The 15,067-nt window shown below is 42.5% G+C and overlaps 1 protein-coding gene across 2 annotated transcripts in view; it reads left to right on the plus strand.

The window, feature by feature from the left end:
• Positions 1-15,067, plus strand: part of zfpm2a (zinc finger protein, FOG family member 2a) — a 123,074-nt gene that overhangs the window by 43,640 nt on the left and 64,367 nt on the right. The gene's annotated exons all lie outside the window — the stretch shown is intronic.

Consider the following 15,067-nt stretch of genomic DNA (forward strand, 5'->3'; position numbering starts at 1 on the left):
GTGACCAGATCTTGGCATTATAGCTGCAGAATCCTTTCACCATTCAGTCCCAGCTGAACTGAAAGTAAACCCAAACTATGTAGCACTTAAAAGTACAGATCGACTAAGAAAAACAACTTTTAAATTCTTACACAGCAACAGTCCGTTTGAGCACAGTTCAATCAGGTCGCTCTGAGTAAACAAGGCATTTTCTAAGTCGACACCCAAGTCCATTATAAAGTCAGGGTGTCGTCAAGGAGGGAGGGGCGAGCCGAAATGAGGGAGAGAGACAAACGGAGCACCCAGATGCAGATTAGGCTGCAGAAGATGAGGGTGTAAAAGGGATTTAATGGTAGGATGGATTAGAGAAATCCTTGTAACAATGTTAAATAATTATGGTTCCAGCCGAGATCAAAGCGCCATTGATTGAACCCCTCAAGCCTTCAGCACACAGAGTCTTGGAAAGCAAAGATTGGTAAACTAGTGCTCAGACCACTCCGGCTGCTCCAGTTAAATTGGATTGGAAATATTAGGATATAGATGAATCCTTCAGGAGGCTTTCGCAAAGCTTTTGTCACCGGAAATGTAGCTTGGGAACGGTATGAAAGGTTTGATAGTGTACTGTCTCGACAGAATCATAAGACGAGGGTGTCGCAGCTGTCTCCACTGATACCTAAGCGTTTTAAGTAGACTTATAGACACACTTGACTGTTATATCAGCAAACTGAAAACTTTCAGCGCAGGCTTTCATTCAAGGTTTTTATTTTTTATTTTTTTTAACTTTTTTTTCCTCTCTCTCCCCCCGCTTCGTCTTGTAATCAAGAAATTTGGACGTGCATCATGGCAATTCTCCTGCAGAAAAGGAAGGTTTTATCTCGCTCCTCCAGGGGTTTATTCAAAGTCTTCTGACAAGTCTCACAAAACATGAATGACACTGAGATTGCTGATACTGATGATGAAAGTCCATCATCAGCTTCTCTGTGTGTTCAGGGCCCTGAGTGATGTAAAATTAAATTGCAATCAAAGTGCTGTGTGTAAACATTTGTCCGCTTCTTCTTCTTTTTTTAACAAATACATTTATTTCTTAAGAGATTGTTGATGACGGCTTTGTACTCTATGCATCACCTGTGCAAGGAGAAAACAGCCCACTTCCCCCCCAACCGCAACCGCCATCACCACCACGTACACACTCGCAAATGCACAATGTGTGATTATAGCGATGAAATATGCAACAAGAGATTAGACAAATCACTGTACTCCTGTGCTGCATCGACTCGATGCAAATTTAGTCACTGATCCGCTATACTAAGAGGCTTTATGGAGGAACTTCATGGCTGTTAGTTATATAATCTAAAATAGGACAAAAATGCAATCACTGTTCTTATCATGTGAGGGAGATGTCACTATATCCAGTTCTAGTTTTGTGTGGATACGTGGGAGAAGGCTTTAATAAGATCATTTACTTCCAAGCGTTTTGTCCACAAATCAGCTGCTTTTTGATTCCACTTCATGTGAAAAAGTCCAAATAACATAAATCGTCGCTAAATGTGACAGTCCTAAAGGGCAGGTTGGTGTTGCTGTTTCTACCCTCCACCCCAGGGGGGACTCGACACCCCTGGTGTCTTTCTTTAGCTCTCCGAAAGTGTGTTTGTTCTGTAATGCTTACCCTCCCGGGCACCATAGCATTGCAGGTTTTTCTTTTTTCTTTTTTGCAAGAGCTCTCATTGTAATTGGCTGAATATTTGATGTGTGTATTTAGTATTAGTATGGAGACGCTGGTGCAAGTTGTGCCAGGGGATGTAACACTGGGTAAACTCTGGGTTGCTCAAGTGAAACTCGTTCAAATTGTGGAATTCGTCGTTTTCATTTGGCCTCTTTTTTAAACTTTTATTCGAGTGACTTTGGAGTTATTTCTTCATGCGTGAATTTTGCTTTGTGAAGGGGAAAAAAAATCTGGTCCCCGGTGCTTCAGATAGTGTGCCATTTCATATGCGTGTGCAAACTTTTACTTTTGGTGTCCTCACAGATTTCTGCTTGGCCACAGGAGTTCAGTCAGTGCCATGCAAGCTGCATCCAACCCAGCCACCCCCAACCCCGCTCTACTCTCACTGTCCCTGCTCTAACACACGGACTCATGTGCAGCATTCACACTGATAGGTGTTGATATCACAGCAGTACCACCGACTGTGAAGACCTCCTATTGGTGATGAACAGCTGGGCCCAGTGTGGCCCACCGGTCACGCCAATTCCACCATCCTTGGTGTTTTTTTTTGGTTTTGTTTTGTTTTTTGTCTGTTTAACGGCGGTGGTTGTGGTGGGGAGGGGTGGGGAGGGGCGCCGCTTGTCAAGTGAATTAAAATACCAAATAATAGTAATAATAATGATACTGAAAAGTTAATAAAAAATGGCATGTTCCTCCCTGATTGTGCGAGTGTTGTGGTATTCAATTATGCAATTTTCATTGGCATATTAATCATCTTTTCAACAAACAAGCCGCCGTTAATTAAAGCAAAGCATGGATAAAGACGTGTTGCCGGATCATCACTCCGTTTATCACCGCGCACAGACCCGCAGTTAAGTAAATTCAGGCTGTGAGATGAATTTCAATGGTCCCCCCTGTTTCCCTGTTTCTTCCTCTCTGTTTTTCCTCTGTGTGTGTAGTTAACCATTTATTTATGTGTTGGAGGCGGAGTTAGTGACGTTTCATGTCGTTGTGTTTGGGAAATTGATTTTTTTTTTTTTTAAGCCAATCAGTTAACCACTAGTTGTGAATGAGTTTAATTGTTTAATGCAAGTCTCCAGTTAATGTCTCTTTCTCTTCTGTTCAGATTTCAATGTAAAATTCTCTTTGATTACGTCTGCCACTGCTCAGATTAGTTAAAGCGACTCAAAGTGAATGAATTTTGATTTTTCTTTTTATACTGTGTCCACACTGGGCATATAGAGGAGTCCAGGGGAACTATGTGACATCTTGGCATACATAGAACAGCTCTGTCCATTCTTCTTGTCTCATTTTTCCTCTGGCTTTCTCCGCCGCCTCTGTGCCTTGCTCATTGGTGGGAGGGGATGGAGATTATTCAGGATCTAGTAAGATATGGGCTCCTCTCTAATCATAGCTCACTGCCTCCACTGTCATTCAGTCACTAAATAGAAGTGGGGAGAATGTCTTCGTGATGGGAGCAGCCAGACAGTCAAGCAAGCGCTTGAGTTCCGCCAGGAGAAGAAGAAAAAAAAAAAAGAAGTCGAAGCATCTGTAGACATGTCGCCTGTCCCTGTCCCTCATTGTGGAGCAACTTTATCAGTGCCAGCCGCTCACCCACTTGCTAAACTGGAGGGCCAGTCGCCTCTTAACTTAAACATAAGATCTTTGTGGTTTGAAGCACTCGGCTGCTCTGCGCCCAATGTGGATCTGAAAGGCAAACACGACTCCTGTGTCGCCGTCGCCCATCACAAAATCGCACCACATGGAAAAGTTGTTTGTGCTGTGCTAGCTCGAATCTAAATGCACTCAAACAGACTGTTGCACTGGAGCAAGATCCACCCCCCCTCCCACCCCCCACCCCTCAAAAGGAAAAAAAAAAGAGAGGTGATGGAGAGAGAAAGAGAGGGAGGGAGACAGAGAGGGAGAGAGATGGAGAAAGAGGAGGAGGAAGAGAGAGCGAGAGAGAGAGGGGGAGAGAAAAGTCAAAAACCTCCACATAACAATGCCGGAGAAAAATCAGAACATTTTCCACCGAAAGATGGGCCATTTCCAAATCCTTGTGCCCTATCAGACAAATTAAAGTAAATCAAGCATGAAATGAAGCAGAAGAGCCCGGAGATAAGGCTCCTTTAAGTCGTTTACAGATTAGGACAGAGAGAGAGAGAGAGAGAAGGAGAGAGAGAGAGAGGTGCATCTGGTCTCTGGCAGTGAAGGAGGCTAGTTTCTCATTTCACAATAGCAGCCTGTGTATAGGATTACTCTCCCCTGTCACCGACATGAGGAGCAGTGGGGGAATAGACGTCCACAAAATGTGTCTAAATATGTCCCCTCAGAAATATTTTTCCAAACCGAAGAGGAAGAAACAAAACAACAAACCTCTCAGTGTCGACCAGATGTGACACGTGATAAACGGGCATGTTGCACCGGCGCGTCGACCCGGGCGTATCGCTCTGATTTGTTTATTTCAGTCGCCCCTTCACCTTTTCTTTTGCTCAAGTGGCTTCATCGCTGCGCGGCTTAAAAATTCAAATGTATTCAGGATTGGCTGAGCTACGTCACGTGACTGTACGGCTGTCAGCTCCTATGCGCATGTTAAGCACGCCTCGGATCAGGTCTTTGGGGAGGTGGGAAGAGAAGGATGTGGTGGTGGAGGTGGTGATGCGGGTGTTGGTGGGGGGGGAACGTTGAACAAATGATATTCACAAAATGTGATTTTGTTTTTAATATCGCTGTAAACTGGGTTGTTTAATATGTGCGTCGCACTTCTATTTTCTGTTTTACATCAGCAGATTAATTGCTGTTTTATTTTAGCATTCGCAAATAATCAAAACATAATTATGGAGCTAGTTGCTCATGGAGGAATGATATTTTACAGTGCTCACACAGACACAGGCAGACACACACTATAACACCTCATTCATGCATGCACACAAAATGCAAAGAGGAGCTACCCCTCCCCATACCCCTCTAACACACACATTCACACATACACACATCTCCACTCTCACTCACACACACACACACGCTCCCCTTCTGCACACCCACACGAGGCAAGGGTGCGCTGCTCTTTGATGCCGCCCGTCGAGCTCTCGACGGATTTTGTTTCACTCCTTTCCGTGTAGCTTTTCTGGGAGTGATGAGAGGTGGGCTCGGCTCCAGCGCTCAGCCCGCTCCGAGAGAGACGAAACCCGGCCCCCGTCGCCGGGTAGCTGCTCTCCAAAGCCGCGACCTTGACCTTCCCGGCCCAAGTCTTAGGTTTAGCTCCTTTATCGCGCTATCTCCAGGCATTTAAAAATACTCCTGAAACTCAATGATTTAACCCGCTTTTACGCTGTTCACATCAAAACTGGATGAAAAAAAAAAAAAAGCTTAATCCATCTTATCTGTTGACTGTCAAACTGCTCCGGCTAAAACCTACTCACAAAAGACAACTAGGTCACCCAGGAAAAAGAAAAAACTGAATTCCCTGTTACTCAGGGGAAGTTGCAGGCTGGTAATTGACTTGGGAGGAGATTCAGGAGTACTTTAAAAATAGCATCCTTGTCAATTAACTGCAGAATATCAAGAAGGTAGCAATGTTTACTTGTTTTCCTTGCTAACAAAAAAAGTTGTTAAAGTACTTTTTTACACGGCCATATTTTTGAAAGCAATCTCCACCTATAGTTATGGAAAAGTATAACTCTTTATGACACGGTTTGTGACAAGACTGGACCAACAGAACAGCATCTTTCTTCTGCTCCTAAAATCTTGTTATCCTTCTGTCTCGAGTGCGTGCATTCCCTATTCACATACAATCACTTACTCATCCGTCCTGACACACTCAGGTAGAGTAATGTCCTTTTGATGGTTCTGAAATTTTAAAGAAAAGCATTTAAAATTAAAGCTGCAAGCAGCGTTATGAGGGCCCTCGCACCCCCGGCACGTCGAGCCACTGCCAACACCTCAAACCGGCACGTCCGATGTGATGTCACATTGATGGATTTCATGCTTTTAATCACCAGCTAACATTTCATCTTATTCAACCAGGATTATATTCATGCCACTAGGTGGCGCTCTAACCATTATTGACAAAAAGCATAACAAACATTTCCAAGCTCGAGTCTCATCACACCTGCGACCTTTGGGAGAGATTGGACATTGTGTTTTTTAGTGACAGCAGATTACTGCTTTTTGCGAGTGATTGAAACTCTACGTGCCGCCATGACCACCCCGTTTCCCTGAACGTAAAAAGCTTCGCAATTTAACATCACAAAGGTCTTTAGATTCTACACACTGAAGAATACTTCAATATGATGAAATCCCTTGGAGGAGTTCGTCAAAGTATGAGGCCTGAAAAGGGGGGAAAATGTCATCAAAATTACACATTAATTTTAAAATGGCTGACTTCCTGTTGGATTTGGGATATTGCTCCAAGAGACTTTTTTGTACATCTTGATATCTTACACAAGCTTACCAAGTGTCAGACTCATAGATGAAACACAGAGCAGGGGCTGATGTTTTGAAATATTGTAGGGGGCGCTGTGGAGCCATTTTGGGATATTCAATGAAAATGATCACATAACAACAAAGCCTTAACCACATTGGAGGTGTGCGCCAAATTTCAAGACTTTTTAAACTTTCCAAGCCCCTCAAAAGCCACTTCATCTTTCATGGTGAACAGCGTTGCCACCAGGGTGCGGCGTTCAGTTTAAAGTCACAATTTTTGCACTGAAGCATCACGAGGGACTGATGGTGATATTCACCGCTTTTGAGGTGGCCACGATGAACCTGTGAAAATCAGTACAACAAAATTAAAGCCATGACATTTCCTGTTGCCACTAGGTGGCGCTGTCCGTATTTCTGACAATGGGCACATCAATCTGTTCAGGGCGGGTCTGACATCATGCCTGTAAAGTCTGGTACTGATCAGACTGGATTTCATTGAGTTATACTAATTTGTTTCTTCATGGCGTGACATCAAAGTTCGCCATGCTGCTGGGGTCACACCCTTTCGCGAAAACTCACAGTTTTCACTGTAACCCAAGACCAACTCCTTAAGGCTTTCCTGGAGAAATTTGAGGCTGCAGATGTCACCCATTACTATACTGTACCCCAAAGTGTAAAACATGACATTTCCTGTTCCCACTAGGTGGCGCTGTCCTTGAGGTCAAATATGGCAGTTGAAATATGTTCAGGGGTGGAGCCTTATCATATGTGTTCACTTTGGTCAAGGTCAGAAAATGTATGACAAAATGAGAGGCAATAAGATTTTCATGGCGAGTCATCGAAATTCGCCATGGCGCCACGGCCTCATAGTATTGTGAAAACTCAAAAGCTCCGCAATTTAACATGGCACAAGGGTGTAGTTGACACTGTCCAAATTTGAAGGTTATGAAATCAAACCCCAAGGAGGAGTTCGCAAAAGTTCGAGGCATGGAAATGGCAAAATTAGAGCCAAAATGTCACCTTCTCTTCCAAATGGCGGACTTCCTGTTGGGTTTGCGTCAATGGGCCCACAGACTTTTTTGTTCGTCTTGGCATGATACACATGTGTGCCAAATTTCATACATGTAGCTCAAACGATGTGGTCGTAGGGCTGCATTTAACAAGGCATAGGTGGCGCTGTAGAGCCATTTCCCAGTGCTCATATGTAAAACCATTAAAATACAAAATTTTTCACCAGACCTGGCATGTGTGCAAAATTTCATGAGTTTTTGAGCATGTTTAGGCCCTCAAAAAGGCCCTTGTTTGGGGTGAATAATAATAATAATAATAATAATAATAATAATAATAATAATAATAATAATAATAAGAAACGGAGCAGATACAATAGGGCCTTCGCACTCTCAGTGCTCGGGCCCTAATAATCAGATTCCAGCATGAGTGGTGTGTGTCCTCTAGATGTTGTCGGCGATACGGCGATATCTCTGCGCGAGGACAGTCATTCTTTAAGTTTTCCCGTCTCGCTTTACATGCTATCAATAGAAATTGCACTGCTTCTCTAAAGATGGATGTCTCAGAGATTGTTGTCAGCCAGCCTCCTGCTAACTTCGCCTGGCTTTTGATGAGACGGCGTGCTTGACAGCTGGTATATTTCAATTGTTCAATGACACCAAACACCAGTCTCTGTGTTGATAATGTACTAGAGGACTGAAACTTTTGTATGTGTGAGTGAGTGTGTGCACACATGCCGCTATACTTTTCTAAACGTTCCCTTTTTCTTTGTTGTTTTAATTGCTGCAGTTTAAAAACGATATCAAAAATCATGAGTATGAAAAGACCCTTAGTCTTGGATCCCCACATAAACACTATGTCCGGTATCCCTAGGATTACTTCCACAACTTGCAATAAAGTGGCTACCTCCGTGGCTGAAAGCTCAACACACTTAATTTAAGTTCCAAACAGAGTTCATTTCCTCACTTGGCCACTAGAGGCCACCTCCAAATCAAACCAATCCCCCAGACTTTTTTCTTAACTTTTTTATATTAAGACTTAAAGATATTTCTCTCAGTAAAAGAGACAAAACTGTTTTTAGTACTAGGGGCCAACATAGGTGGATACAGCTGGTATCTGTTCTGAAAGCTTCACCTCAGTTATTTCGAGTCATCGAACTAGACCACATTGTCATGCAATTTGAACACAAATGAATAGCTGCACTAACCCTGTCCAAGAGGCCCGTGCTTCAATTTTGCTGTGTGAAATTCTCACAAACAAAAGGCTATTTTGAGTGTGACTTACTAACTAGCAGGTATCTGTATCTGTGCGATACAGCTAGAAAGTCTACAGATGCCAATTGCTAACCAAGCTAAGTCTATGTCCACTTTTTACATACAGTCTATGGTTACAGGTTACCATGGAGCCTGGAAACAGGGAAAAAAATATTTGGGAAAACTGAACTAAACTAAATCCACCTTGAAGCAGCTGGCTAGGTTTTGCTCTGCTTTCCATCTTTATGACAAGCTATGCTAACTGGATGGTACCTATAGCCATAAACTTGAGGTAGACTGAATGCAGTTGGTACTCGTTTTACTTTTGGTACTACCACACCAAAGCTAGCGAATGAAAACAAGTTTAATTTTCATATGATGTTTCCTTCCTTCCTACACTACAAAGGTAATATTAAATAACAATATCCTTAAGTAGTTTATGGTTTCCAAAGTGCATGGATGTTTTAAGTGTATCCATGCTGGGTATACATAAAGCAGTAGCATGGTGCACTTGAAACACCCATCCACAATGCTACCTAAGCAATTCAGCGCAAATAAAAAAGCCTTTAAAAAACTTAAGTCAACAAAAAAATATATGATTTTAATTAATTGTATTTATTGAGCAACAGTAATTTGTAAAATGCTGAACAGGAATTGCATACGCACAAATATTTAATTGTATTTCAATTCATTATTTTCTTTCTATTGAGCAACTTTTTAAACTTATTCATTTAAAGAGCAATTGCAAACAGTAATAATAACACTGGAGGCTACAACCACATAACAATAGCCTACTAAACCATTAAAAATAACAGTAGTTCATTCATCTACTGAATTAGGCTGTCATTCACAGTGGTGGCATACGTGGTTCTGGCTTCAATCAGCGATTTTTACATTCAACCACATGTATGACTTTTAACCAGCAATGTTAAACAATTCAACTAAACACTATTCAGTGCAACTGGATTCTACCACAGGTACAGTTGAGAAATTGCATCTCGCTTTTAGCCTGCTGGCCACACTGCACATTACTCTTAATTGTCCATTAACCTTGAATGACACCACGGCATGACATACGTTAGCCTTTAAAGCACAGAATGAAGATGACAATGATCCCACTTCAAGTTAAACAGTGAAAAAACCACATGAAAATGACATGGTGACATGAAATACTTACCTTACTTACATGGACGCTTGCCTACTTCAGATTTCCCACATTCAAACAGCATGCTCATGTGCAGGGCAAAAATTACTAATCTGACTTGTTGCACATGTACAGTTATTTCAGGTTTTTCGACTGTCCCTCTTTTTCATCTGTAACTCGGTCTACCCTAAAAGGCAAAAACAGTAAGAAAGCAGATAAGATGCTCTCTTTATTTTAAACAAAACCTCTCCCCAGCCTTAACAATGTGTGCTAGCTGCCTCACCTTAAACATAATTATTTGGCGCAGCCTAAATCTAAGTCAGGTTAGGTTTTAGAGCGGATATTGTAAAAAGCATAATGTGTGCAATCAGTCGTCTTATCAGGAGACTGAGTTGAAACACCCATAATTACATCTGTCTTTTTAAAAAAACGGTACTTCATGGGCATTGTTGCATGTATCAACAACTAGAGGCTCGGAGACTTCCATCCGAACGACCTCCATAGCCACCCCCTAGCCCCCTGCTCAGCCTGTGTGGAGTGTCACAGCTAAAATGCCCTAATCCCTTTGGCTTGTTTAACTCTTTCCCCTCAAGCCATCCACTGCCTGAAAACAAGCCTGACCTGAAGGGGTGAATCCCCCCTACTAAGCCCTCTCTCCTTCACCCCCTCCACACTCCCACCCCCCCTCCCGCTGTGGCCTGGAAACTTGCTCCCCAGCAAACGTTCTCCCCGCTGCTCAAGGCCAAGCGCGGCCACATGTAGGCAGGGTTAGGGCGGGTTTGGGGAGGGCGGAGGGGCGGGGTGAGGACAGAGGAAGACGAGGTGGTGGTGCTGCTGGTGGTGGGGGTCCGCAGTTGTGTTAACACAAGTGCCTTTTTCAAAGATAATAGTGTGGGCTCTGGGTTATAAATGATGCATTTTGCTCACTTGGACCTGATAATAGGGTTTGGGTAGGAGGGGGGAGAAAGTTCGTTGCTCTCTTATCAAAGCTCTGTGACATTTCTCCTTCAGCTGTAAAATTTCATATCACATATCTGCTTTAAAGATGTGGCACCTTTTGTTGAACTGATACACTGCGTTCCATTTCACCCCATATGCCGCTCTCATGGTATATTAATTTATAGCCCATTTGCTGGCTCTATAGCATGGCCTATCAGTGGAGATGACTTGGATTCAGTGGGACATCTGTGAATTGCCACGCACAGGTTATTGAACTTTGAACAGCAGACATTTGTTTGCCTTGATTCAGAGGCGCTGCTTGATATCAAGAAGGATCGCCTGTTGTGCGGCGCTCAAGCACAGTTTCCCCTCTTGTTTCGACTCTGTCGTTCCTTGTTTTTCCCGCAACATCTGCCTTTACTGTTAATATACTCGCACTAACTGGATAAAGGTGAAGTAGACCACAGACTGGAATGGCTATTTTAGTGCTGCGGGTAATTTCTTTTCCTCAAAGTAAGTTTGTTCTTTGAACTAGTTACAGAAGTTAAATTCACATGGAAAATACCTCGAGCGGATCCCGGTTCTTTAACAAATGTTAATATGCTTCAGCGAAATGATGATGATGTCATTTGTCATTTCTGACCATTAGCAGAGGCCCCACTCCAGGCCAGAAATTATATTAAGAAAATTCAGGTCTGAACGTCTTGTGCATTAATAAAAACATTTGTACTAAAATGCGAATCAGTCATTGAATTTTAAAGTATAGGGTGGACGAATATTTCAGTTGGAGCCTTGAATTACGGACAGATGACAAATTAAAGGAAAAAAACACTGGGTCACTAGCACAGCCGCAGTGATTCCTCAAGTCTTTTGAACTATCTGTAGCTCTTCTTAAGGGACGTTTAGTTATTTTAGTGTTTTCACAAAGAAAATCACGAACACTGTTGGTCCAGAATCCCCCTGTAAACCAGTCACCCATTTGACTGGTAACCTCTCCATCCTGCCCTGTAGATGTGCACATGACCATCATGGAAGTGTGTCCCCTCCAATCTAGGAAGAAATTCTTAAAAGTAATCATGAAAAACACAAACTTGGATTGAATTTCAGATCCTCCTCCCTCCAAAGAGACAAGTGGGCCCAGATCACTCTAGGGAAATACTCCTGTAATTTGTAAGTCAAACCTGTTGTAATCTTGTAGAATTACACAAAAAAAGATTAATTTTAAACATGTAAAACTCACATAACAAATATCATATCAAATAAAATAAGCACTATGCAATCAAACATAGTAGGAGGAAGTATTTATAATGTGATATGCAAGAATTACATAGCCTACCCAAGACTGCAGTGGACAAACTAGTGGAAATCAGTTCACCCTAAGCCTGTCACTATATCAGGTTATCATAGTCAGCAAATTTAAAGAAAATCAAAAATAATCATATCTCTATCTTTTTTTGTCAAATTGATTAAAAACCAAATACAGATACACAGAAGGTATGAGACAATCCATAACTATACAAAACCACACAAAAAGAATAATTTACAAATTTATCACATGGATATTCAGCGTAACACTTACTGCCAGTCCATGCTTATCCTCACACCCCTAGCGCAGCCCTATAAAACACAGCTTTCGTTTCGAATGTATTAACCTCTGTGAACGTCGTATAGCTGTAATAAAGATCTGTAACAAGCTAATGCAGAATGTAATGCAAATGTGAAATTGTCAGGTGGTGGAATAAGATCATTTTCCCCAACATAATGGAGAAATAAAAAAAAGGTGAATTGCATGTTAAGGGATTGTTGAAAAGAGTTTCATTAGATGTAATAACATTATTCAAAAGTAGAAAGTGGCAGTTCACCTCTGTCTGTCAATGGTCCACACCCATTTATTCTTCACATCATAGCAGGCTGGCATCCTGCCACTGAGAAACTCATTAGCATTCAGTCGTACACCGGAGATGGAAGAGAGGGAGACGAGGTTCCCCATTTCTTTGCACCAGAGCAGAAAAGAAAGACAGGACACACATGCACACATTAAAAAAACAAAAAAAAAACAAACAGATGCCAGTGTGGAGCATCTTGGGTGCTATCTGAGGAAGATCTCTCCACACAAAGGGACATTCATTGGTCTGCCAAGTATCTGTGGAGTGCAGGAACAGACCCTAGAGTCTAGCGACAGATGATGATCTTATCGAGGGTGGGGTGGTGGTTAGGTGGGGGTGGTGGTGGTTGTGGATAAAGGTTGTGGTGAGGTTTTGGTTGGGGATTTGGAGGGGGGGGGGCTCTCGAGCCACATCACGAGCTCGTGTTTTGCCAAGTGTGTGGCATTTGAGAATTGGATGATGAGGAAAACACTGAAGAGAGAGAACACAGACGCTGGGTTTGTTAAATCTCCTAATAGCCCATTATGAGCTTTCCTCTTAGTTCAGTCTGCCGCTCGCAGTTTGACGGGTTAAACAGTGTGACTTCTGTATTTGTTCTAAATTTATATGTAATGAGTATAGGTAATAGAGTTGGGATTTGGGGGCTCGTAAGAAATTGAATTATCACTGTGACATAAAGAGTTTATGCAACCGTAATTACAAAAGTTGTCAGCAGCTAGTAGTTGATGACAGAACACATCTGTCAATATAACTTATTTATTTATTTATTTTAGTTTATTTTCTTTTTTTTTGCCTTGCAACATTCACAAACCTGTAAATGCCCATAGAGACACAGACAGCCCATGAAGGGGACTCATTATTCATCCATGGGTGTTTTTGTGGAGATCTTCCACTAGTATCTGCAACAGATGTGACAAGCCATCTGTGAGCCAAGGTCCTCAGGCAACATTTGGTGTGAGATGCACACAACTGGCACCTAAACATGGTGGACCACAAACCGCACAAATTGAATCGTACCCTCTTTACCCCCCTCCTCTTTCTCACACCTAACGCTACCCATTACCCCCTTTTTTCTTTTTACTCCAATCACCCCCCCATCCATCCACCCAGAGAAGAGAAAGAGAAGGAGAAAGGAATCAGAGTTGTTGGCTGGGGATGGCTTTAGCTGTGTGTCAAGCGGGGCTAAACAGGAACTTGCATCCAAGCGGTTAAAGGCCGTGGGTCTTATCTGAGGACAAACAGAATGCATCAAGCGGTGGCTGTTGCTCTCAGTGATGACGACCAGCTGTGCACCAATGTTTAATTATTTCTCTGTAATGAGCTTACCCACCTTCCACTGCAGCACCAGGAGGACAGCATGCAACAGCAGGAACAAGGGAGGAGAGGGGGGGCAGAGGATACAGAGGGAGGGTGAGAATGAGATAATGTAGTCCAGATTATCTTGTTTTTATACGGTCAATTTCATAAGTATAAGTAAATGTCCAGGGCATCTGTTTCAATCTTATAACAGGTCTGGGGAGTGATTTTTTTTTTTTTTTATCAGAGGTGACGTTTAGCTTTTTAATGCCACAGCTGCGACTGTTCTTGATGAATATATGATCGCCAAGGCATGATTTTCTAGTGGGCAGTAACACGAGCCCGATGTTTCAGTCATGTTTATGCATGCAAAGCTTCACATAAGCACACATTTCCATAGAGCCCTAACGGTGGAGCACAATAGCCGGCCACTGATACATGGTTGATATTTACAGAGTAGAACAGGGCTGAATAGGTCATTATACCAAATACACGTCGTAAAGTTCACTGATCATTTCAACCCATTCATCGTGAACCAAATGCCCCGAATACCTTTTAGCCTCATGTGTTAACAAACAGGTTATGAGACACAGTGTTAACAACACATGTAGAGTTCGGTTTGTATATTAATAACACGCATTATGATCACTCGTCCGGACACACTGGGGTATATTTACCAGGTTTGCTTCATGCTGATGGCCTGAAGCTGACCTGAATTTGCACTTCCCAAAGGTCACCTCAGTCTTATTTAAAGAAGTTCTGAAACGTGACTCACGCCTGATAAGAACATTATTTGAACTTCTCGTGTCCATGGAGACTATAAAGCGAGACCAAATGTTGCTACAGATGTTTGAATCCAGCAGCACTTCTCAGAATTGTCAAGGCAACTAGTTAAGAGCTGCATACTTTCTCTTTGCAACACACACTCAGAGAAACATCCTTCTCTGTAAACTATGTCACAGCCTGCCATGAGTTTTATCATAACTGTTTGATTAATCACCACGTCAAAAAGAGTACACTGAATCTAAGAGATAAGATAGCTGGGTGGTTGGGGGGATGAGTGCTGGTAGTACTAACAGTGCTATCCGTTTCCACTGTTAATTAACTGAAGATCTGCACAGCACTAACAAGGGTCCTGCCTTCCCGGAACAACAGGCTGCCACTCGCTGCTCTCACCAGCCAGTAAGCCTGCACTGTCTCACAGAGATTATCTCTACACAAGACACCTTTCAAGTAGGGTTAGCACACCATGTGTCTGAGGAACACCATCAGATGGATGCTCGCTTGATTTGCTTATCCACTTTGAAGCTGCTTGGATTTTAACCTCCACTTTTTTTCCCTTTTTTTTTTGAGGGAGTAAAAGGATTGCACATGTAGGTTTAAGCCAAAATAAGAATGAATGAACATAGCTGTGACTTGATGTAGAACTTGTGCG

Source organism: Maylandia zebra, linkage group LG11 (assembly GCF_041146795.1).
Source record: "Maylandia zebra isolate NMK-2024a linkage group LG11, Mzebra_GT3a, whole genome shotgun sequence".
Taxonomy (NCBI): domain Eukaryota; kingdom Metazoa; phylum Chordata; class Actinopteri; order Cichliformes; family Cichlidae; genus Maylandia; species Maylandia zebra.